At 42.8% G+C, this 24,034-nt stretch overlaps 1 long non-coding RNA gene across 2 annotated transcripts; it reads right to left on the reverse strand.

Moving 5' to 3' along the window:
• Positions 1-3,187: 3,187 nt before the first annotated feature.
• On the reverse strand, positions 3,188-23,418 carry LOC120043055. 2 transcript variants are annotated; one of them, XR_005476305.1, is made up of 3 exons: positions 23,043-23,418; positions 21,384-21,522; positions 3,188-3,217 (listed from the first exon to the last, which is right to left on the reverse strand). It is a non-coding gene; the product is annotated as an uncharacterized LOC120043055 (long non-coding RNA). The 2 variants fall into 2 exon arrangements; XR_005476304.1 differs by lacking the exon at positions 3,188-3,217 and adding an exon at positions 20,987-21,037.
• Between the last annotated feature and the right edge of the window lie 616 nt (positions 23,419-24,034).

Genomic DNA, 24,034 nt, shown 5'->3' on the forward strand with positions numbered 1-24,034 from the left:
ACAGACCTGTTAGTTTTTCTTTAAGAAGCCCTCCTGTTCTCCACTCATTACCTATATGAACTGCACCTGTTTGAACTCATTACCTGTATAAAAGACACCTGTCCACACACTCAAACAGACTCCAACCTCTCCACAATGGCCAAGACAAGAGAGCTGTGTAAGGACATCAGGGATAAAATTGTAGACCTGCACAAGGCTGGGATGGGCTACAGGACAATAGGCAAGCAGCTTGGTGAGAAGGCAACAACTGTTGGCGCACTTATTAGAAAATGGAAGAAGTTCAAGATGACGGTCAATCACCCTCGGTCTGGGGCTCCATGCAAGATCTCACCTCGTGGGGCATCCATGATCATGAGGAAGGTGAGGGATCAGCCCAGAACTACACGGCAGGACCTGGTCAATGACCTGAAGAGAGCTGGGACCACAGTCTCAAAGAAAACCATTAGTAACACATTACGCCATCATGGATTAAAATCCTGTAGCGCATGTCCAGGCCCATCTGAAGTTTGCCAATGACCATCTGGATGATCCAGAGGAGGAATGGGAGAAGATCATGTGGTCTGATGAGACAAAAATAGAGCTTTTTGGTCTAAACTCCCCTCGCCGTGTTTGGAGGAAGAAGAAGGATGAGTACAACGGCAAGAACACAACCCCAACCGTGAAGCATGGAGGTGGAAACATCATTCTTTGGGGATGCTTTTTTGCAAAGGGGACAGGACGACTGCACCGTATTGAGGAGAGGATGGATGGGGCCATGTATCGCGAGATCTTGGCCAACAACCTCCTTCCCTCAGTAAGAGCATTGAAGATGGGTCGTGGCTGGGTCTTCCAGCATGACAACGACCCGAAACACACAGCCAGGGCAACTAAGGAGTTGTCACGGTTCTCTAAAGTAGAACCCAGAAGCAGACCAGGACAAGGAGAGTAAGACGAAGGTGAGTATTTATTTACAAGTTTAAATGTAGTGATAGAAAAATCCAAGTAGCGGAGCGGGCAGCGGAGGTGAGTTGATGGAATTGAGTAAGCAGATCCAAGGAAGTAACTGAAGTCACCGACGACCAGGTAGGGATGGGATGAGTGTTCCGGGTGAATGACTGTAGACAGAAAAAACGGAGGTAAGTTCAAGGCAAGCAAGACGTACAAAACAAACTCTATCAAACTGGAGGCTGATACGCTGGCACAACATACTGTTCATGGCTAACGATCCGACAGGGAATGGATGTCAGGTCAGCGCTTATGAAGTGGAGGGGTGATGATCAGGACCAGGTGTGCAGATAGCTGATGGGATACAGGTGCGGGTACTCAGAGATCCTCCAACTAGCTACGTCGCCCGGCAACCAGACAGGGTGCGTTCCAGGACACCGGAAAAAACACTCCAGGACAGAACACAGGCAAAAACAGACTCAGGAAGCGGGATTCGTGACAGGAGTGGCTCCGTAAGAAGCATCTCAAGGTCCTGGAGTGGCCTAGCCAGTCTCCAGACCTGAACCCAATAGAAAACCTTTGGAGGGAGCTGAAAGTCCGTATTGCCCAGCGACAGCCCCGAAACCAGAAGGATCTGGAGAAGGTCTGTATGGAGGAGTGGGCCAAAATCCCTGCTGCAGTGTGTGCAAACCTGGTCAAGAACTACAGGAAACTTATGATCTCTGTAATTGCAAACAAAGGTTCTGTTTTTCTGATGTATCAAATACTTATGTCATGCAATAAAATGCTAATTAATTAATTAAAAATCATACCATGTGATTTTCTGGATTTTTGTTTTAGATTCCGTCTCTCACAGTTGAAGTGTACCTATGATAAAAATGACAGACCTCTACATGCGTTGTAAGTAGGAAAACCTGTAAAATCGGCAGTGTATCAAATACTTGTTCTCGCAACTGTATATTGTCTCTCATATTCTTCACTCCAGGTGAGAAACAATGTTGATTGAGTGACAAACTGTTTCTTACCTGAGCAGGTGAGTCCAACAGCATTACCAGGTAGGCAGGTGTTGTTTTTTCTGTCTGAGGTGTCACAGTCCAGGAGAAGGGACTCATTGCCTTTACACTGGAACTCTTTATCCCAGGTCTGACCCTCACCTTCTCCATAGAGCCCCCCCTGTAGAGCTGCAGGAGCCCCACAGCCAAGCTCCCCACAGACTACCTCTGCATCCTGCCGGTCAAAGTCAGCTTCACACACTGAGGCCCAGGACTGATTGGACTTCACCTCCACTCTCCCAGAGCAGAGACCAGCTCCATCCACAAGCCGCACAGACTCTGGAGAAAAAGAGTTGGTTGAACATTCAGTCAGTTTTGTTGATGACACTGTCAAGGACTAAACACAAATATGTTGGATAAAAGATTGTAGTTTGCTATGTTTGATACTGTAAGAGGTAGAAATGGGTTCTTAGTCACTCAGGATAGGGTTGGGAATAATGCAGGCAGGAGACAGGAATAAGTTCACTTCACTTTATAGAAAATAAACAGCTGGACATCCAGCAGGCAGCTTCACTTCAGTACCATCTGAACTACAATGATCTGCCCATGAACATCTCCCATAAACCAATATGACAAACACAAATATAATGTTTAAATACATCTAACATCTCTCCCTCTATTTAAATGAAATAAAAAACACACGATACATGTTAATATTGTATAATGTACAAATAAATCTCTCAATATGACCAGTCTCTTACCTGAACAGATCACATGATGATAATATCTACCATCACAGTCACCAGGTCCTCCTATGTTGTCACACTGTCTAATAGTAGACTCATTTCCATCACATCTGCTAAATAGTCTGATTCCTCTTCTTCCCTCTTCAAATAGAGGTCCTCTAGATTCAGCTACAGGATTCCCACAGTCCAGCTCTCTACACACAACCTTAGCCTCTCTCATGCTCCACCACCCAGTACATAGACCCAACCACTCTCCTCTGGAGAAGACTTCCACTGTCCCAGAACAGGAAGTGGTTCCATTCACCAGTCTGACTGAGAGTTCAGCTGTAAACAGCAGAGAGGAAAACACAGTGGTGAGGACAGATGATGACAGTGATTCTGTTATTCTAACAGCAGTTCCATAAAACAGTACTTGTTTTTGGGTTTTAGAATGGTTTGTATGGACACATGAATTTCTCCATGTGGGATAATAAAGTTGACTAATATTGAACTACTATAATCACTGTAGATTTATACTCTACCTACCTGGTGGACTGACGCTTTGAGCCTGGAGATCTGAGGAGAAAGAGAGAGACAGAGGAGAAAGAGAGAGAGAGACAGAGAGAAACAAAGGAGAACGAGAGAGATAGAGACAGAGAGACAGAGAGAAACAAAGGAGAAAGGGAGGAGTCAGGGGAAGAGAGAGACAGAGGTTAAATGAACATCAACATGACCTTTCATGATGTGATGGGGAAGACAGGCTTATCGTTGGTATGGTGCAACAAACCCATGTGTACATACACTATATATACAAAAGTATGTGGACACCCTTTCAAATGTTGTCCCCATCTGGCCATGCTGCTGCTCCAGTTTCAACTGTTCTGCCTGCGGCTATGGAACCCTGACCTGTTCACCGGACGTGCTACCTGTACCAGACCTGCTGTTTTCAACTCTCTAGAGACAGCAGGAGCGGTAGAGATACTCTAAATGATCGGGTATGAAAAGCCAACTGACATTTACTCCTGACCTGTTGCACCCTCGACAACCACTGTGGTTATTATTATTTGACCCTGCTGGTCATCTATGAACATTTGAACATCTTGGGTTTTAGGTTTCTGTACAGCACTTTGTGACATCACCTGATGTAAGAAGTAAATAAATAAATGTGATTGATTAGTGATTGATTGTATGTGGACACCCCTTCAAATTAGTGGATTCTATTTCAGCCACACCCCTTCCTGACAGATGCAATCTCCATAGACAAACATTGGCAGTAGAATGGCCTGTTTGGGCTAGGTGTCAGCATTTTCACTTTTGGATGAAAAGCGTGCCCAGAGTAAACTGCCTCCTACTCAGTCCCAGATGCTAATATATGCATTTTATTATTAGTATTGAATATAAAACACTCTGAAGTTTCTATAACTGTTTGAATGATGTCTGTGAGTATAACAGAACTCATATGGCAGGCAAAAACCTGAGAAAAAATCCAAACAGGTAGTGGGAAATCTGAGGTTTGTAGTTTTTAAACTGAGCCCCTATTGAATATACAGTGGGATATTGGTTATGTTGCACTTCCTAGGGCTTCCACTAGATGTCAACCGTCTTTAGAACGTTGTTTGATGCTTCTACTATGAAGGGGGGCTGAATGAGAAGGGAATGAGTCAGAGGTCTGCCAGCAGCCTCGAGCTCAGTCATACGCATTCACATGAGAGGTAGCTCTCGTTCCATTGCTTTTCTACAGACAATGGAATTCTCCGGTTGGAACATTATTGAACATTTATGATAAAAACATCCTAAAGATTGATTCTATACATAGTTTGATATGTTTCTACGACCAGTAATATAACTTTTGGGAATTTTCGTCCAACCTATCCGCTGGTTTCGATTTGTTTACCAAACGCACGAACAAAAGAAGCTATTTGGACATAAATTATGGACTTTATCGAACTAAACAAACATTTATTGTGGAACTGGGATTCCTGGGAGTGAATTCTGATGAAGATCATCAAAGGTAAGTGAATATTTATAATGCTATTTTTGCAGATATTTCTTTTGGCTGGTTTGGGCTCTGAGCTCCGTACTCAGATTATTGCATGGTATGCTTTTTCCGTAAAGTTTTTTTGAAATCTGACACAGCAGTTGCATTAAAAAAGAAATTCTTTAGATTTTTATGTCAATTACACATGTATAAGAACTGTATGAACATACTTTTGTCAAATTTTATTATCATAATTTAAAAAATAATAATACTTGTCCATAAGGCATATGTTTTGTCTATTTGCAATATGATTTCATAGGAAGTCAAAAGTCAAAAGTCGAAAATTTGAACAAATTTGAAAAAAATTATCACCCCTTTAAAAAAGTGCTTTCTGGACCGTTTTTCGAAATTCTTTCGATTTTTATGTCAATTACACATGTATAAGAACTGTAAGAACATACTTTTGTCAATTTTTATTTTCATAATTATTAGATTTTTTTTTTTACTTGTCCATAAGGCATATGTTTTGTACATTTACAATATGATCTATAGGAAGTCAAAAGTCGAAAATGTGAAAAAATAATCAAAAACGTATCACCCCCTTAAAAAAGTGCTTTCTGGACCGTTTTTTGAAATTCTTTCAATTTTTTTGGTCAATTACACATGTATAAGTACTGTATGAACATATTTTGTCAAATTTTATTATCATACTTTTGGTTATGTTTTACTTGTCCATAAGGCATATGTTTTGTCCATTTGCATAATGATCTCATAGGAAGTCAAAAGTCCAAAATGTGATTTTTTTGTTCAAAAACGTATCACCCCATTAAAAAAGTGCTTTCTGGACCGTTTTTGAAATTCTTTCGATTTTTTTGTCAATTACACATGTATAAGAACTGTATGAACATACATTTGTCAAATTTTATTAACCTAATTTTTATTGTTTTTACTTGTCCATAAGGCATATGTTTGGCCATTTGCAATATGATTTCATAGGAAGTCAAAAGTCGAAAATAATGTTTTTTTTTTTTTTAAACGTCCAAAATGACAAGGGGCACGGATGGGGGGTGCTCTCTACCCAACCATTGACCCCTTGCTCCCCTAAAGGCATTGTAATCACCAGGTGCATGGTTGTCCATTTGCAATATGTTTTAATGGGCAGTTGCCACCTCTCCATCGCTCATTGGTGTTGATTTCAGAATGTCATTTTGGTGATGGTACATCACTGTTTAAACATATTGCAAATGTACAAAAGTCAACTAGCAAGTCAGTGTCCATCAGTCAATTAGATATTTTCAGACACCAAACTGATACCATCAGACACCTAACCCACTTTTTCCAACTCATTTAGAAGCCAACTATCACATATTTCAGAGCAGGCCCATAATTCACAGCGCCTTCAGTTTAAAACATAATAAAAACATAAAACACACAGTTACGTTCTAGCTGCGGGTCCAGTTCTGACATTATGTGTAGACCTATGTGAGGTGACCCCGCCCGAGTTTCGGCTCGATAGGTTATTCGGTGCCCGAGCAAGACCTTAATTGGTGCTGAAAATCCACTTTTTTTCCATGCCATGCTACGGGGTCCTTGAATGAGCTATCGGACAGAAACGTTGGGGTCCGTCTCTATGGGCCGAGCCGGTTTCAATGCACCTAGTCTTGCGACTCTGGGACTTTTCTAAATGTCATCATTTTCGTAATGGTCCAAATGAATTGAAGTTATTGCAAATGTACGAGACTGTTTATCGGTCTGAGAACCTTCTAGAGCCACATAAGTCACCGTGCACTATCGACATGAGCTCTATAACAGGTTTCTAAAGTTTCAGAGCTCTAGGTCTAACGGTTCTTTAACCTGTTGAGGACAGAGGGCGCTATTTTCACTTTGGGGGAAAATCGTGCCCAATTTAAACGGCCTCGTACTCAATTCTTGCTCGTACAATATCATATTATTATTACTATTGGATAGAAAATACTCTCTAGTTTCTAAAACCGTTTGAATTATATCTGTGAGTAAAACAGAACTAATTTTGCAGCAAACTTCCTGATCAGGAAGTGGAAAATCTGAAAACGACGCTCTGTTCTAGGGCCTGCCTATAAATGGGCTTGATATGTATTAGTATACATGCACGTCATACACCTTCCACTAGATTTCAAGAGGCAGTGAGAGAAGAAATGGAGTGTTTATCTTGGTCTGAGGTGGAATAAAACCTCTTGGCATGACGTGTCACTCATTTCCTGTTTTCTGTAAAGCGCGATGGGGGACCTTGGATTGCCTTCTGAAAAGCTGTCGTTATAGGCGACTACTATCTCCGGCTTTGATTTTATTTGATAAATGTGACAATATCATCGTAAAGTATGTTTTTTCAATATAGTTTTATTAGATTATTGACATTTATTTGGGACGTTAGGCGTGTTGCGTTGTGTGCCTTTGTTCAGGAAGGAGAGCTTCGCGCCACTTGGCTAGTGTGCTTGCTAATTCAAGAGGGAAAAAGAACGTTCTAAAACCAAACAACGATTGTTCTGGACAAAGGACCCCTTGTACAATATTCTGATGGAAGATCATCAAAAGTAGGACCCATTTTATGATGCTATTTCATATATCTGTCGAACTTGTGAACTATTAGTTTTGCGCCCAGGTTTTGGGCACTCTCTCGCCATAACGTAAGCCTTATGTCGTAATGAAGTTATTTTTAGAATTCTAACACGGCGATTGCATTAAGAACTAGTGTATCTATCATTTCCTATACAACATGTATTTTTTAGTAAAGGTTATGAATAGTTATTTGGTCAGAATAGGTGAGAGTCTAATAGAAATATCCGCACATTCTGGGAAAAAGATGCTACGTTAGCACAATGTATAACCACTGATTTCAGCTCTAAATATGCACATTTTCGAACAAAACATAAGTGTATGTATAACCTGATGTTATAGGACTGTCATCTGATGAAGGTTTATGAAGGTTAGTGAAAATTAATATCTTTTGCTGGTTTATTCGCTAACGCTAACGTGCTTATTGCTATCGCTAACGTGCCTTGATGAATGAATGCGGTAGTGTGGTAGGCTATTGTAGTAAGCTAATATAATGATATATTGTGTTTTCGCTGTAAAACACTTAAAAAATCAGAAAAATATTGGCTGGATTCACAAGATGTTTGTCTTTAATTTGCTGTACACCATCGATTTTTCAGAAATGTTTTATGATGAGTATTTAGGTATTTCACGTTGGTCTCAATAATTACTCTGGCTGCTTCGGTGCTATTTTTGACGGTAGCTGTGATGGTAGCTGCAATGTAAAACTGATTTATACCTCAAATATGCAACTTTTTCGAACAAAACATAGATTTATTGTGTAACATGTTATAGGACTGTCATCTGATGAAGTTGTTTCTTGGTTAGTTTGGTTGGATCTTGGTTAGTTATGTTGGTTTTGTGCATGCTACCTGTGCTGTGAAAAATGTCTGTCCTTTTTTGTATTTGGTGGTGAGCTAACATAAATATACGTGGTGTTTTCGCTGTAAAACATTTTAAAAATCGGACATGTTGGCTGGATTCACAAGATGTGTATCTTTCATTTGCTGTATTGGACTTGTTAATGTGTGAAAGTTAAATTTAAAAAAATATATATTTTTTGAATTTCGCGCTCTGGCTTTTCAGTGGAATGTGGGAGGAGTTCCGCTAGCGGAACCCCGGAGCCAGACAGGTTAATAGTTTGAACAAAAGTAACTATTGCAGGCACTGTCTGTCTCTAAGCCCACAGTATGTCACTCCATCCTTGCTGTGTGGGTGTGTGAGTTTTTCTTGGAAATCTGATGGGATTAATGACTGATTTACAGTTCATGAGGGTTGCCTAATCACACATATGAAGTTTTGGAAAGATCAGACTTTTTTAACCCTTCGAAACAGCCCCTTTGACCCCAATTATGGCACTTCCGGTTGGCACAGGAAGCTAAAAGTTAAAAACATATTCTCATTATGGTTGGCTTTTACAGAATCCTGAGTTTTAATTATTTACGTTAAGAACTGAAGGATTTACACAGGGTTGAATGCACTATTTCACTCAAACTGCAGGTTGGGTATGGCAAAACACTTTAGGGTGATTTTAACCACTTCCGGTTGCTCCAGGAAGCTTAGAATCAACACAGGTAGACCTCATAGTGGCCTGATGGATTGTCATTGAAGACAGGTTCATAAAGCATTCAAAACCCACATAGGCTTCAGGTTGAATTTAGAGGAGCAGGCAATGTATTCCTATGGGGAGAGATGTCATTGTAAACTCTGAGATAAAAAAAACCTGTTTTCACTGTTAAGGGTTAATGCCACACGGTCAAGGTTAGGCTTGCACAGATCGGGAGGACCTCAGGAACATTCCTGAGGTCAAATTGTGCTTCTAACCTTAACGGTTCTCTCTCCCTCTCTCAAAAGCAAAATACTTGAAATTTAGGTCCAGGCTTCATTTTGGGCCTTCTCTTGTCACTGTCGCTGCGCTCAGATCGAGCGAGCTTTGGTCAAGCGGGGCATGTCGTTGAACTCGGCACAGCCTAGAGATAATGGTAATGCCATTGCAGGCTCTGTGTGTCTTTAAGCACCGCACTTTGTCACTCCATCCTTGCTGTGTGTGTGTGTGTGTGTGTGTGTGTGTGTGTGTGTGTGTGTGTGTGTGTGTGTGTGTGTGTGTGTGTGTGTGTGTGTGTGTGTGTGTGTGAGAGAGAGAGAGAGCTTTTCTTTGACATCTGTTTGGAGAAATGACTTATTTACAGTTCATGAGGGTTGCCTAATCACACATATGAAGTTTTGAAAAGATCTGACCTTTTTAACCCTTCGAAACAGCACCTATGACACCATTTGAAGGCATTTCCGGTTGGCACAAGAAGCTATAAGTAAACACATATCTTGATTGGGGTAGGCTCTTACAGAATCCCGAGTTTCAAGTATTTTTGTTAAGAATTGTCTGATCTACACAGGGTTGAATGCAGTGATTTTCACAATTGCAGGTGAATGTATATCAAAACACTTTTAGGGTGAATTTAATCACTTCCGGTTGCTCCAGGAAGCTTAGAATCGACACAGGTAGACCTCATAGTGGCCTGATGGATTTTCATCAAAGACAGGTTCATAAGGCATTCATAACCCACATAGGCTTCAGGTTGAATTTAGAGGAGAAGGCAATGCATTCCTATGGGGAGAGATGTCATTGTTAACTGTGAGATTAAAAAAAAAACTGTTTTCACTGTTAAGGGTTAATGACACACGGTCAAGGTTAGGCTTGCACAGATCGGGAGGACCTCAGGAACATTCCTGACGTCAAATTGTGCTTCTAACCTTAACGGTTCTCTCTCTCTTTGTCTCCCAAAAGCAAAAGACTTGAAATTTAGGTCCAGGCTTCATTTTGGGCCTTCTCTTGTCACTGTCGCTGCGCTCAGACCGAGCGAGCTACGGTCAAGCGGGGCGTCTCGTTGAACTCGGCACGGCCTAGAGATAATGGTAATGTCATTGCAGGCTCTGTGTGTCTTTAAGCACCGCACTTTGTCACTCCATCCTTGCTGTGTGTGTGTGTGTGTGTGTGTGTGTGTGTGTGTGTGTGTGTGTGTGTGTGTGTGTGTGTGTGTGTGTGTGTGTGTGTGTGTGTGTGTGTGTGTGTGTGTATGTGAGAGAGCTTTTCTTTGACATCTGTTTGGAGAAATGACTGATTTACAGTTCATGAGGGTTGCCTTATCACACATATGAAGTTTTGAAAACTCACTTATTTAAATGAGTGTGTGTTATTTCAGAAAATCACAGACAATCACAGAATTCTCGCAGAACTTCATGTATGGTAGGGTACAGGCCGGTGCTGATGGACTACGATAGCACCCAGCAACAGTCAACAAAGAGCTATTTGAAAGTGTCATGTTTAAAACCAGCAAATCAATTTGTTTGGGGACAGACTTGGTAGAGACAACCGAGCACTGAAGGTGATCCTTGATAAAGATTGCCACTCCACCACCTTTGGAAGATTTGTCTTGCCGAAAAAATGTTATAACCAGAAAGGTTAACATCAGTATTCAAAATACTCTTCCTTAACCATGTCTCAGTAATGACCAACAGATCTGGATTGGAGCTGTGAACCCACATTTTCAATTGATCCATTTCAGGTAATAAGCTTTGAGTGTTAACATGCAGAAAAACAGGGTTTTACGAGAGCAGAAATCAGTGAAGCAGATATCAGAACACAAGTCAGAATTGGGGCTAGCAACAGCAGATGGGCCAGGGTGTACATGCATATTTCCAGACATCCTCAACAGTAATACAATCAAGGCACGGCATAGGACAGGGAGAGCTCTGCAGTGCTGATTTATGACATCTGAATGTGACATGCGAATGTGCATCACATGGTAACAAGATTATGTTGTATATTGTTTCATCAGCTAACAAGTTATGTACTAGACTGGTGGGGGTCGGGGAGAGAGTTGAGTTATATACTAGACTGGTGGGGGTCGGGGAGAGAGGTTAGTTATGTACTAGACTGGTGGGGGTCGGGAAGAGAGTTGAGTTATGTGCTAGAGTGGTGGGGGTCGGGGAGAGAGTTGAGTTATGTACTAGACTGGTGGGGGTCGGGGAGAGAGTTGAGTTATGTGCTAGACTGGTGGGGGTCAGGGAGAGAGTTGAGTTATGTACTAGACTGGTGGGGGTCGGGAAGAGAGTTGAGTTATGTACTAGACTGGTGGGGGTCAGGGAGAGAGTTGAGTTATGTACTAGACTGGTGGGGGTCGGGAAGAGAGTTGAGTTATGTACTAGACTGGTGGGGGTCGGGGAGAGAGTTGAGTTATGTACTAGAGTGGTGGGGGTCGGGAAGAGAGTTGAGTTATGTACTAGACTGGTGGGGGTCGGGAAGAGAGTTGAGTTATGTACTAGACTGGTGGGGGTCGGGAAGAGAGTTGAGTTATGTACGAGACTGGTGGGGGTCGGGGAGAGAGTTGAGTTATGTACTAGACTGGTGGGGGTCGGGGAGAGAGTTGAGTTATGTACTAGACTGGTGGGGGTCAAGGAGAGAGTTGAGTTATGTACTAGACTGGTGAGGGTCGGGGAGAGAGTTGAGTTATGTACTAGACTGGTGGGGGTCAGGGAGAGAGTTGAGTTATGTACTAGACTGGTGGGGGTCAGGGAGAGAGTTGAGTTATGTACTAGACTGGTGGAGATCTGGCGTCCAGGCGGCCCTGCAAGCAGCATTGGGTTCTGGGTAAAATCACTGGGGAAGCCAATCCAGATAAAAGCCATATTACAACCTATGTGTTGTGATAATTGTGTTGTTTGCTCTGTTAGTTTATATGCCTTGACACTGTGATATATGTCTAAAACTGAGATTGTAAGAAGACACAGTGGCAGGATATATTCAACCCTATTTTTGTTTCATCACAAAACCAGAGAGCAACATCTGTCCGGTGAAGTCCACAAAACATATTACCTGTAACAAACAGTTACATGACCTACAGCATGGTCAAGCAAGGTCATGTTTCTGACATTTTCTGACTACTAAACAACTATTGATTTAGAACCACAGAGTTACAGCAAGTCACAAAGACAACAGGAGCTGCCTCCACTATTCCAGCACCATTTCAACTTCAACATTTCAACATCATCAAATCACCTCTGCTTAGTCTAATACGGTGACAACTAAAAGATACCAAAAACAATTTAGTCCAATCAGACTGTCTGCCACAGTGAGCACCGTTTGAGCTATCAAAATAAAAATAAAAATTGACATACCAATTAGAACCTCACACAAAATATTCAAATTTACAATTGAACCAGTTGCCCTATATGGATGTAAACTGTGGTGTACACTAACCAACCAATTTTTTAATATGGACAATGTACAGACTCAGTGAGCATAGCCTTGCTATTGAGAGAGGTGGCCACAGGCAGAGAGAAGACAGGCGATGTTCCCAGTGCCACGAAATGAGGTGGAAACTGAGCTCTACTTCCTAACCTCCTGCCAAATGTACAACGATATAAGAGACACATATTTCCCTCAGATTACAAGGACCCCAAAATGATTTGAAAACAAATATAATATTGACAAGCTCCCGTATCTGTTAGGTGAAATACCACAGTGTGCAATCATGTCAGCAGAATGTGTGACCTGTTGTGATGAGAACAGGGTAACCAGTGGAGAACAAACACCACAGTAAATATAACCTAGGACTAGATTTATCACTTTAGTTCATTTCCCTTGACATTTGTACTTCTACTTTTTGTACACACATCTCACACTCTCCTACACACACCAGCTGACTGAGAGGGCCCTAGTGGAGCCATCTGGCTGAGAGGGCCCTAGTGGAGCCATCTGGCTGAGAGGGCCCTAGTGGAGCCATCTGACTGAGAGGGCCCTAGTGGAGCCATCTGACAGAGAGGGCCCTAGTGGAGCCATCTGATTGAGAGGGCCCTAGTGGAGCCATCTGGTTGAGAGGGCCCTAGTGGAGCCAGCTGGCTGAGAGGGCCCTAGTGGAGCCAGCTGGCTGAGAGGGCCCTAGTGGAGCCAGCTGGCTGAGAGGGCCCTAGTGGAGCCAGCTGACTGAGAGGGCCCTAGTGGAGCCAGCTGGCTGAGAGGGCCCTAGTGGAGTCCTTCCTTGACACTTTCTCTCCTCCACAATAATCCCCTCCCCTCCTCTCTCCCCTCCCCTTCTCTTTCTTTCTCTCTACTCCACACATTTCACCTCCCCTCCTCTGTCCCCTCCCCTTTTCTCTCACCTACCCTCCTCTGTCCCCTCCCCTCCTCTGTCCCCTCCCCTCCACTACTCTCTCCCCACCACTCCTCTCTACCTCCCTCTCACGCTGCTCATCTCTCTCTCTCTCCCTCTCACGCTGCTCATCTCTCTCTCTCTCTCTTTCATCTCTCTTTCTCTCTCTCTCTCTCTCTCTCTTGCGCATGTTCTCTCTCTCTCTCTCTTCTTGACGTATAGTGTTGGACCTGTTGATCTTGACTCAGCTCATAGACCTCTATCATCTACACCCCTCCCTTCTCCTACTCTAACATAACACCAATATAATATATACTCTCATTAATTTACATAGAGACAGATACAATCAATCATTGACACACTGAATATACAACAGTCAGATGCATGACACCATCACATCTTAACTGACATTAGTGCCTGTCCCCAGATGGACAGTTAGGCTACAGTAAAGTACATTTACAGGTGATCACATCATTGTCCTGCTTTGAGACACATTTTTACTGTCTGCTTCCAGTTGCATGTTATTTTACTAGCCCTGCAAATGGTAATATATCTTACAATATCAAAACATATCTCAGTAACTGTCACAAGTGTATATCAACATAACAGCCTCCTACCTGTGCTCCACAACAGGGACATCAGTATCACTGCAGGTATCATATCTGTCTCTAACTGGGGTCACTGTCATGAAGAGAGGACTGAAGTGTGGAAAATACTGCTTGGCTATATGACTTCTCTCTCATTACTTCCTGACTTCTATGATGTGACAAACTTTTAAGCAGATAAGATCAGTTAAACCCACCTACCTACAGGAAACACTGACATTAGAAAAACTCCACAGGAAACTGCTGACAGAGCAGCAAAGTTCACATAGTGTGTCCTATAATATCAGCTCTAACTTTCTACTGCTTGAGTTCACCTCTTATACAATATTGGCTTAATGTTCCAGCACATCAATATAAACAGTACCAGCACCCAAACTGAGTACTGATGAGGTCTCATGTTAGAGCAGGAGAAGGGGGGATGTGGTGTAGAAGCTAGAGGTCTATTACCCAAGTCAACTCAACAGGCCTGATGCTATATGTCAGGGTCAGGCTGGGCTGGGACAAGAGAGGAACAGGTTACTGGTTATGATGACATCACTGGTGAGAAGTCAGTGATAAAAATATATTCAGCTGGTTTAAATGTCAATCTATCTCCCCCTCCCCTGTCTCCTTCTACCAACCCAGTCTGTCAATAAGTCATATCTCTCTCTCTCATCTCTCTCTCCCTCCACCCCCGTCTCCTTCTACCAACCCAGTCTGTCAATAAGTCCTATCTCTCTCTCTCATCTCTCTCTCCCTCCACCCCTGTCTCCTTCTACCAACCCAGTCTGTCAATAAGTCCTATCTCTCTCTCTCATCTCTCTCTCCCTCCTCCCCTGTCTCCTTCTACCAACCCAGTCTGTCAATAAGTCCTATCTCTCTCATTGATCTCAACCTCCACCCCTGTCTCCCTCTACCAACCCAGTCTGTCAATAAGTCCTATCTCTCTCTCTCATCTCTCTCCCTCCTCCCCTGTCTCCTTCTACCAACCCAGTCTGTCAATAAGTCCTATCTCTCTCTCTCATCTCTCTCTCCCTCCTCCCCTGTCTCCTTCTACCAACCCAGTCTGTCAATAAGTCCTATCTCTCTCTCATCTCTCTCTCCCTCCTCCCCTGTCTCCTTCTACCAACCCAGTCTGTCAATAAGTCCTATCTCTCTCTCTCATCTCTCTCTCCCTCCTCCCCTGTCTCCTTCTACCAACCCAGTCTGTCAGTAAGTCCTATCTCTCTCTCTCATCTATCTCTCCCTCCTCTCTTGTCTCATTCTACCAACCCAGTCTGTCAATAAGTCCTATCTCTCTCTCTCATCTATCTCTCCCTCCTCCCCTGTCTCCTTCTACCAACCCAGTCTGTCAATAAGTCCTATCTCTCTCATCTATCTCTCCCTCCTCCCCTGTCTCCTTCTCCCAACCCAGTCTGTCAAAAAGTCCTTTCTCTCTCTCTCTCATCTCTCTCTCCCTCCACCCCTGTCTCCTTCTACCAACCCAGTCTGTCAATAAGTCCTATCTCTCTCTCTCATCTCTCTCTCCCTCCTCCCCTGTCTCCTTCTACCAACCCAGTCTGTCAATAAGTCCTATCTCTCTCTCTCATCTCTCTCTCCCTCCACCCCTGTCTCCTTCTACCAACCCAGTCTGTCAATAAGTCCTATCTCTCTCTCTCATCTCTCTCTCCCTCCTCCCCTGTCTCCTTCTACCAACCCAGTCTGTCAGTAAGTCCTATCTCTCTCTCTCATCTATCTCTCCCTCCTCTCTTGTCTCATTCTACCAACCCAGTCTGTCAGTAAGTCCTATCTCTCTCTCTCATCTCTCTCCCTCCTCTCTTGTCTCCTTCTACCAACCCAGTCTGTCAATAAGTCCTATCTCTCTCTCTCATCTCTCTCTCCCTCCACCCCTGTCTCCTTCTACCAACCCAGTCTGTCAATAAGTCCTATCTCTCTCTCTAAACTCTCTCTCCCTCCTCCCGTCTCCTTCTACCAACCCAGTCTGTCAATAAGTCCTATCTGTCTCTCTCATCTCTCTCTCCCTCCCCTGTCTCCTTCTACCAACCCAGTCTGTCAATAAGTCCTATCTCTCTCTCTCATCTCTCTCCCTCCTCCCCTGTCTCCTTCTACCAACCCAGTCTGTCAATAAGTCCTATCTCTCTCTCTCATCTCTCTCTCCCTCCACCCCTGTCTCCTTCTACCAACCCAGTCTGTCAATAAGTCCTATCTCTCTCTCTCATCTCTCTCTCCCTCCCCTGTCTCCTTCTACCAACCCAGTCTGTCAATAAGTCCTATCTCTCTCTCTCATCTCTCTCCCTCCTCCCCTGTCTCCTTCTACCAACCCAGTCTGTCAATAAGTCCTATCTCTCTCTCTCATCTCTCTCTCCCTCCACCCCTGTCTCCTTCTACCAACCCAGTCTGTCAATAAGTCCTATCTCTCTCTCTCATCTCTCTCTCCCTCCACCCCTGTCTCCTTCTACCAACCCAGTCTGTCAATAAGTCCTATCTCTCTCTCTCATCTCTCTCTCCCTCCACCCTTGTCTCCTTCTACCAACCCAGTCTGTCAATAAGTCCTATCTCTCTCTCTCATCTCTCTCTCCCTCCTCCCATCTCCTTCTACCGACCCAGTCTCTCAGTAAGAACTAAACTCAGCAAAAAAAGAAACGTGAGACAAAACCGCGACTCGTCAGTGAAGAGCACTTTTGCCAGTCCTGTCTGGTTCAGCGACGGTGGGTTTGTGCCCATAGGCGACGTTGTTGCCGGTGATGTCTGGTGAGGACATGCGTTACAACAGGCCTACAAGCCCTCAGTTCAGCCTTTCTCAGCCTATTGTGGACAGTCTGAGCACTGATGGAGGGATTGTGCATTCCTGGTGTAACTCGGGCAGTTGTTGTTGCCATCCTGTACCTGTCCCGCAGGTGTGATGTTCGGATGTACCGATCCTGTGCAGGTGTTGTTACACGTGGTCTGCCACTACGAGGATGATCAGCTGTCCGTCCTGTCTCCCTGCAGCGCTGTCTTAGGCGTCTCACAGTACGGACATTGCAATTTATTGCCCTGGCCACATCTGCAGTCCTCATGCCTCCTTGCAGAATGCCTAAGGGACGTTCAGGAAGATGAGCAGGGACCCTGGGCATTTTTCTTTTGGTGTTTTTCACAGTCAGTTGAAAGGCCTCTTTAGTGTCCTAAGTTTTCATAACTGTGACCTTAATTGCCTACCATCTGTAAGTTGTTAGTGTCTTAAAGACCGTTACATAGGTGCATGTTCATTAATTGCTTATGGTTCACTGAACAAGCATGGGAAACAGTGTTTATACCCTTTACAATGAAGATCTGTGTAGTTATTTGGATTTTTACGAATTATCTTTGAAAGACAGGGTCCTGAAAAAGGGGCATTTATTTTTTTGCTGAGTTTCTCTCTCCCATCTCTCATCCTCCTCCTTTGTCTCCTTCTCACAACCCAGTCTGTCAGTAAGTCCTATCATTCTCTCTCTCATCCTCCTCCCTTGTCTCCTTCTCCCAACCCAGTCTGCTAGTAAGTTCTATCATTCTCTCTCATCCTCCTCCCTTGTCTCCTTCTCCCAAACCAGTCTGTCAGTAAGTCCTATCATTTTCTCTCTCTCTCATCCTCCTCCTGTGTCTCCTTCTCACAACCCAGTCTGTCAGTAAGTCCTATCATTTTCTCTCTCTCTCATCCTCCTCCTGTGTCTCCTTCTCCCAACCCAGTCTGTCAGTATGTCCTCTCTCATCTCTCTCTCTCTCCTCTCCCTCCCCCTTCTGAGAAATACTGCTAGGCTATATGACTTTTATATCATTACTTCCTGACTTCTATGATGTGACAAACTTTTAAGCAGATAAGATCAGTTAAACCCACCTACATACAGGAAACACTGACATTAGAAAAACTCCACAGGAAACTGCTGACAGAGCAGCAAAGTTACACATAGTGTGTCCTATAATATCACCTCTTATAGAATATTGGCTTAATGTTCCAGCACCTCAATATAAACAGTACCAGCACCCAAAATGAGTACTGATGAGGTCTTATGTTAGAGCAAGAGAAGGGGGGGGGTGTGGTGTAGAAGCTGGATTTAAATGTTTGTCTCTCTCTCTCTCTCTCCTCCCCTGTCTCCTCCAAAACCCAGTCTGTCAGTGAGTAAGTCATATCTCTCTCATCTCTCTCTCCCTCCCTCCTCCCCCAGTTTCTCTCTTCCTCCTTCTCCCCCCTCTTCGACAGATCTGATGCTGTATGTCAGGTTGGGGTCAGGTTGGGGTCAGGGTTGGGGTCATTGTTGGGGTCAGGGTTGGGGTCAGGTCAGCCTACAGCTGTGTCTGTAAACAACGACCCTATATGGAAGTAAATGACTACAAACTACATTCAAGTCTTGAGTTTATTCAAGTAGAATAAGAAAAGGACAAAACAACATCAAGGTGTATCTGTTAGAAATCATCACAACATCACATCAACTCACAAGTATCACAGTAGGATAGAAATTAACACTTGGTAGAATATATAACTTAAACATCCATGGTGGTGACATTAACACTTGGTAGAATATATAACTTAAACATCCATGGTGGTGACATTAACACTTGGTAGAATATATAACTTAAACATCCATGGTGGTGACATTAACACTTGGTAGACTATATAACTTAAACATCCATGGTGGTGACATTAACACTTGGTAGAATATATAACTTAAACATCCATGGTGGAGACATTAACACTTGGTAGAATATATAACTTAAATATCCATGGTGGTGACATTAACACTTGGTAGAATATATAACTTAAACATCCATGGTGGTGACATTAACACTTGGTAGACTATATAACTTAAACCTCCATGGTGGTGACATTAACACTTGGTAGACTATATAACTTAAACATCCATGGTGGTGACATTAACACTTGGTAGACTATATAACTTAAACATCCATGGTGGTGACATTAACACTTGGTAGAATATATAACTTACACATCCATGGTGGTGACATTAACACTTGGTAGACTATATAACTTAAACATCCATGGTGGTGACATTAACACTTGGTAGAATATATAACTTAAACATCCATGGTGGTGACATTAACACTTGGTAGACTATATAACTTAAACATCCATGGTGGTGACATTAACACTTGGTAGAATATATAACTTAAACATCCATGGTGGTGACATTAACACTTGGTAGACTATATAACTTAAACATCCATGGTGGTGACATTAACACTTGGTAGAATATATACCTTAAACATCCATGGTGGTGACATTAACACTTGGTAGACTATATAACTTAAACATCCATGGTGGTGACATTAACACTTGGTAGAATATATACCTTAAACATCCATGGTGGTGACATTAACACTTGGTAGAATATATAACTTAAACATCCATGGTGGTGACATTAACACTTGGTAGAATATATAACTTAAACATCCATGGTGGTGACATTAACACTTGGTAGACTATATAACTTAAACATCCATGGTGGTGACATTAACACTTGGTAGACTATATAACTTAAACATCCATGGTGGTGACATTAACACTTGGTAGACTATATAACTTAAACATCCATGGTGGTGACATTAACACTTGGTAGACTATATAACTTAAACATATTGGTTGTTCCTGTTGGGTAGCAACTTCACCAGCTTGTTGTTGTTGTCATGGTTGTTCCTGTTGGGTAGCAACTTCACCAGCTTGTTGTTGTTGTTGTTGTCATGGTTGTTCCTGTTGGGTAGCAACTTCACCAGCTTGTTGTTGTTGTTGTTGTCAGGTTTGTTCCTGTTGGGTAGCAACTTCACCAGCTTGTTGTTGTTGTCATGGTTGTTCCTGTTGGGTAGCAACTTCACCAGCTTGTTGTTGTTGTCATGGTTGTTCCTGTTGGGTAGCAACTTCACCAGCTTGTTGTTGTTGTCATGGTTGTTCCTGTTGGGTAGCAACTTCACCAGCTTGTTGTTGTTGTTGTCATGGTTGTTCCTGTTGGGTAGCAACTTCACCAGCTTGTTGTTGTTGTTGTCATGGTTGTTCCTGTTGGGTAGCAACTTCACCAGCTTGTTGTTGTTGTTGTTGTCAGGGTTGTTCCTGTTGGGTAGCAACTTCACCAGCTTGTTGTCGTTGTTGTCATGGTTGTTCCTGTTGGGTAGCAACTTCACCAGCTTGTTGTTGTTGTCAGGGTAGTTCCTGTTGGGTAGCAACTTCACCAGCTTGTTGTTGTTGTCATGGTTGTTCCTGTTGGGTAGCAACTTCACCAGCTTGTTGTTGTTGTCAGGGTAGTTCCTGTTGGGTAGCAACTTCACCAGCTTGTTGTTGTTGTCATGGTTGTTCCTGTTGGGTAGCAACTTCACCAGCTTGTTGTTGTTGTCAGGGTAGTTCCTGTTGGGTAGCAACTTCACCAGCTTGTTGTTGTTGTCATGGTTGTTCCTGTTGGGTAGCAACTTCACCAGCTTGTTGTTGTTGTCATGGTTGTTCCTGTTGGGTAGCAACTTCACCAGCTTGTTGTTGTTGTTGTTGTCATGGTTGTTCCTGTTGGGTTGCAACTTCACCAGCTTGTTGTTGTTGTTGTTGTCAGGTTTGTTCCTGTTGGGTAGCAACTTCACCAGCTTGTTGTTGTTGTCATGGTTGTTCCTGTTGGGTAGCAACTTCACCAGCTTGTTGTTGTTGTCATGGTTGTTCCTGTTGGGTAGCAACTTCACCAGCTTGTTGTTGTTGTTGTTGTCAGGGTTGTTCCTGTTGGGTAGCAACTTCACCAGCTTGTTGTCGTTGTTGTCATGGTTGTTCCTGTTGGGTAGCAACTTCACCAGCTTGTTGTTGTTGTCAGGTTTGTTCCTGTTGGGTAGCAACTTCACCAGCTTTTTGTTGTTGTCATGGTTGTTCCTGTTGGGTAGCAACTTAACCAACTTGTTGTTGTTGTCATGGTTGTTCCTGTTGGGTAGCAACTTAACCAACTTGTTGTTGTTGTCATGGTTGTTCCTGTTGGGTAGCAACTTCACCAGCTTGTTGTTGTTGTCAGGTTTGTTCCTGTTGGGTAGCAACTTCACCAGCTTGTTGTTGTTGTTGTCGTCATGGTTGTTCCTGTTGGGTAGCAACTTCACCAGCTTGTTGTTGTTGTCATGGTTGTTCCTGTTGTTTAGCAACTTCACCAGCTTGTTGTTGTTGTCACGTCCTGACCTTAGTTCCTTTTTATGTCTCTATTTTGGTTTGGTCAGGGCCTGAGTTAGGGTGGGCATACTATGTTTTTCATTCTATGTTTTGTTCTGTGTGTTGTATTTCTATGTGTTTGGCCTGGTATGGTTCCCAATCAGAGGCAGCTGTCAATTGTTATCTCTGATTGAGAACCATACTTAGGTAGCCTGTTCCCACCTGTGTTTGTGTTGTTTTCTGTTTTGTGTATTGCACCTTGCGGAACTGTTCGTCTGTTGTTTTTGTACAAGTGTTCATATTTATTAAACGTATTCTGAATACTTACCACGCTGCACCTTGGTCCTCTTCTCCTTATCCCGGCGACATTCGTTACAGTTGTTGTTTTTCTGAAGCATCTTGTGTGATGTAGGTCTTGAGGGTAGAGGGTGAGAGAAGATGGATTCTATTCATATGCTGTCCAGCTTCTGAGAACATATTGTGCTAGAATGGAGAGGAGATCAGTAAACAACAGAATATATGGTGCTAGAATGGAGAGGAGATCAGTAAACAACAGAACGTATGGTGCTAGAATGGAGAGGAGATCAGTAAACAACAGAACGTATGGTGCTAGAATGGAGAGGAGATCAGTAAACAACAGAATGTATGGTGCTAGAATGGAGAGGAGATCAGTAAACAACACAACGTATGGTGCTAGAATGGAGAGGAGATCAGTAAACAACAGAATGTATGGTGCTAGAATGGAGAGGGGAGGAGGTCAATAAACAACAGAACGTATGGTGCTAGAATGGAGAGGAGATCAGTAAACAACAGAACGTATGGTGCTAGAATGGAGAGGAGATCAGTAAACAACAGAACGTATGGTGCTAGAATGGAGAGAAGATCAGTAAACAACATATTTCGATTCTCTTCACAACTAGACAGTACATTTGACTCATGTTGGTTCCATGAAGAACCCTCTGTTAAATGGAACCCAAAAGGGTTCTACCTGGAACTAAAAGGGTTCTTCAAAGGGTTCTCCTATGGGGACAGTGGAAGAATCCTTCTAGGTTCTAGATAGCACCTTTTATTTAAGAGTGTAGGCCTATATTCAAATTCCCGAGCTGCCCCTGAACAAGGCAGTTAACCCACTGTTCCTAGACCGTCATTGAAAATTTGAATTTGTTCTTAACTGACTTGCCTTGTTAAATAAAGGTTAAAACATAAATAAAACAACTAGACAGTTAAATTACATTTGACCTTAAAGTAAAATTGTATATATACTTACCTATATAGACACACTTCCCATGGTTTGACAGTAAAAAACTAGCTACAAAGACTATTTTCCTGACTGTGTCTACTGATGGCCTCTAACAGCAGAATAAAATCAGTGGGATATTTAACCAGCACTGAAACAGAGTAGGTTGCTAGTTGACTATGTGTTGGAAATTGTTTCAATGCTGCCGTCTACAGATCTAATGTATTGTAATACCACATGTACCAATACAGTAGAATTGACAGTGACACTGTGTAATGATACAATGACCCTCCATCCAATGTTCTGCTGCTGTTGTGCAACATTGTGACACCACTGACATGTTTACAGGTTGCCATGCCGACGAAAGAGAAGGTGTTTTCATTCTGTAATAAGGCCTTCACTTCAGTCTGGATGGCTGGTTGACTGCAGACAGGTTACACAGTATCAGCGTAGGTGTTAGGCTGTTTCTGCTCTCCTCCCAACTACTAATGGAATTGTCCTGCCAATGCAACATATGAAAATGTATCCACTCACTACTGTAAGTCTCTCTGGATAAGAGCGTCTGCTAAATGACTCACATGTTCAATGTAATGTTCAGTTTGACAATATCAATGGAATAGACCAAAGCAGAGCCATGTATTTAGATATGAATACATGACTCTGGGCAAAAACACAAACAGATCTGGGACCTGCCAGGCTACACAGTTGACATCATAGGGAAACCCGACTAGCTTCTGGTCCAATACTTACTGACTCGGAGTAGGGCGACATAGAGGAGAAAGTTCCTGACCGAAGACACCACATCTTCCTCTTCATCTCTTCCGGGTCCATCTTCGGCCCGAGTCCCTCCATTTCCAGCATCTTTAGTTAATTATCTGGCGGTGATGTGATCTGATTAGCGGCTGTCTGTCAACCAATAGCCTACTATGCTGTGTTATTAGCTAGAGCTAGACAGTCTGAGTACACTACATCCTGAATGGCCACGAATATGTGTGTCTGAAATGAACCTTTAAGTTCAGTTGGAGCTGAAACGACGGACATATATCTCGATTGAGGATAATGTCAGTATTTAGCTACGTTATTAGCTGTTTTGCTCACCAAAGGTGTAACAAAGTGAAACAGTAGATCTCAAAGCCTCAGTTCCGGGAGAGTAGTGGGTGAAACCATTCACCTCAGGAAAAGGGGTGATGTAAATATTTATGTTTCCTTTCATTATGTGTTACTGAATTCATAAAAATATTTGCTGCCATTGTAGTAAGGTTGATAATACGAGAGGTCTTCGGACTTACCATTTTTGTATTATTTTCATTGAAAGAACAACTAGTGGGTTTTGAGTGCTTCTCCCCTATTTGGGAAGTTGGTCTGCCGGCTCCTCAGTCTGAGAGATATTCTGAGAGCAGGTTCGAGTCCTCTTCCTCTGTACATAAAAACTGTTTAAAACTGTATAACACAATAGTGGTTTTGGAAAACTGGTTCATATATCCTAAAGTCAATAGCGAATGTGGCTATGTATATTTTTATTTTGCCGTTCATGAATTGAAGACCTATTTCAGCCAGTTAACTAAGTTTTTGCTGTCTTAGCTAGCCGTGTTAATGACGAGCTAATAACTATAAGCTAGTAGGGCTTCTAATGCATTAAAGTTTGAATTGCTGACTCCTGCATTTTCCATTGTTCTCACTTTTACCAGTGCTCAGGGCCTAACCATGAATATCAGCCTGAAATGTGTGTGTGTTAAAAGGAG

The sequence above is a fragment of the Salvelinus namaycush genome, unplaced genomic scaffold, assembly GCF_016432855.1.
Source record: "Salvelinus namaycush isolate Seneca unplaced genomic scaffold, SaNama_1.0 Scaffold85, whole genome shotgun sequence".
In the NCBI taxonomy this organism is placed as follows: Eukaryota; Metazoa; Chordata; class Actinopteri; order Salmoniformes; family Salmonidae; genus Salvelinus; species Salvelinus namaycush.